This window comes from Maylandia zebra, unplaced genomic scaffold (assembly GCF_041146795.1).
Source record: "Maylandia zebra isolate NMK-2024a unplaced genomic scaffold, Mzebra_GT3a scaffold34, whole genome shotgun sequence".
NCBI lineage: Eukaryota > Metazoa > Chordata > Actinopteri > Cichliformes > Cichlidae > Maylandia > Maylandia zebra.
The window spans coordinates 5,001-7,500 of NW_027490064.1; positions in this window are offsets into that span (position 1 = coordinate 5,001).

The following is a 2,500-nucleotide window of genomic DNA, read 5'->3' on the forward strand; positions in this document are numbered from 1 at the left end:
ACTCACTGCCTCGGCTAAATGGAGAGGGAATTTCAGCAGGGCCAGGGCACAGGCATGGACCTTTTTCAGCTGTAAGGGAGGCAAGAGCAAGGTGTGATGTAGGTCCCCGGGGCCTGCTGGAGGTCCAGGTCCATGCCCGATGTGAGTAGCAGCAGGGCCAGCGCGCCCAGGAGCACATCTTTTTCGACCGTAAAGGAGACAGGAGGCCGACTCTCTGCCTCGGCTAAATGGAGAGGGAATTTCAGAAGGGCCAGGGCACAAGCATGGACCTTTTTCAGCTGTAAGGGAGGGAAGAGCAATGTGCGATGTAGGTCCCCGGGGCCTGCTGGAGGTCCAGGTCCATGCCCGATGTGAGTAGCAGCAGGGCCAGCGCGCCCAGGAGCACATCTTTTTCGACCGTAAAGGAGACAGGAGGCCGACTCTCTGCCTCGGCTAAATGGAGAGGGAATTTCAGAAGGGCCAGGGCACAAGCATGGACCTTTTTCAGCTGTAAGGGAGGGAAGAGCAATGTGCGATGTAGGTCCCCGGGGCCTGCTGGAGGTCCAGGTCCATGCCCGATGTGAGTAGCAGCAGGGCCAGCGCGCCCAGGAGCACATCTTTTTCGACCGTAAAGGGAGACAGGAGGCCGACTCACTGCCTCGGCTAAATGGAGAGGGAATTTCAGCAGGGCCAGGGCACAGGCATGGACCTTTTTCAGCTGTAAGGGAGGCAAGAGCAAGGTGCGATGTAGGTCCCCGGGGCCTGTTGTCGTACCATAGGCACGAGTGGTGTGTGTGTGTGGCAAAGACTTTCTGCGCAGTGTCCCAGGGGCACGGGGAAAGGTTGTTGTACCATAGGCACGAGAAAAGTTGTCGTACCATAGGCACGAGAAAAGTTGTCGTACCATAGGCACGAGTGGTGTGTGTGTGTGTGGCAAAGTGCTACTGAGCGGTGTACCAGGGGCACGGCGAAAAGTTGTTGTACCATAGGCACGAGAAAAGTTGTCGTACCATAGGCACGAGGAGAGTTTGTGTGGCAAAGTGCTACTGAGCGGTGTACCAGGGGCACGGCGAAAAGTTGTTGTACCATAGGCACGAGAAAAGTTGTCGTACCATAGGCACGAGAAAAGTTGTCGTACCATAGGTACGAGGAGTGTGTGTGTGGCAAAGTGCTACTGAGCGGTGTACCAGGGGCACGGCGAAAAGTTGTTGTACCATAGGCACGAGAAAAGTTGTTGTACCATAGGCACGAGAAAAGCTGTCGTACCAGGGGCACGGAGGAAAGTTGTTGTACCATAGGCACGAGAAAAGTTGTCGTACCATAGGCACGAGGAGAGTTTGTGTGGCAAAGTGCTACTGAGCGGTGTACCAGGGGCACGGCGAAAGGTTGTTGTACCATAGGCACGAGAAAAGTTGTCGTACCATAGGCACGAGAAAAGTTGTCGTACCATAGGTACGAGGAGTGTGTGTGTGGCAAAGTGCTACTGAGCGGTGTACCAGGGGCACGGCGAAAAGTTGTTGTACCATAGGCACGAGAAAAGTTGTTGTACCATAGGCACGAGAAAAGCTGTCGTACCAGGGGCACGGAGGAAAGTTGTTGTACCATAGGCACGAGAAAAGTTGTCGTACCATAGGCACGAGGAGAGTTTGTGTGGCAAAGTGCTACTGAGCGGTGTACCAGGGGCACGGCGAAAAGTTGTTGTACCATAGGCACGAGAAAAGTTGTTGTACCATAGGCACGAGAAAAGCTGTCGTACCAGGGGCACGGAGGAAAGTTGTTGTACCATAGGCACGAGAAAAGTTGTCGTACCATAGGCACGAGGAGAGTTTGTGTGGCAAAGTGCTACTGAGCGGTGTACCAGGGGCACGGCGAAAAGTTGTTGTACCATAGGCACGAGAAAAGTTGTTGTACCATAGGCACGAGAAAAGCTGTCGTACCAGGGGCACGGAGGAAAGTTGTTGTACCATAGGCACGAGAAAAGTTGTCGTACCATAGGCACGAGGAGAGTTTGTGTGGCAAAGTGCTACTGAGCGGTGTACCAGGGGCACGGCGAAAAGTTGTTGTACCATAGGCACGAGAAAAGTTGTCGTACCATAGGCACGAGAAAAGTTGTCGTACCATAGGTACGAGAAAAGTTGTCGTACCATAGGCACAAGCAGTGCGTGCGTGTGTGTGGCAAAGTGTTTCTGCGCAGTGTACCAGGGGCATGTTTGAATTTACATTCTGGAGTACCAGGGGCACGAGGATTTTGCCAGTGGTGTTTTGCTTTGTCAGTGGGAGGGGGCTTAAGTGTGGGTCCACGGGGCATGCTGGAGGTCAAGGTCCATGCTGGATATGCGCAGGAGGGTAACTGCAGGAGAAGGAAAGCTAGTGGGGGATTAGAGCAGGGGAGGATGTGCGTCCCCGGGGCATGCTGGAGGTCAAGGGCCATGCTGGATATGCGGTGGAGGGTAACTGCAGGAGAAGGAAAGCTCATGGGGGATTAGAGCGGAGGAGTATGTGGGTCCTCGGGGCCTGCTGG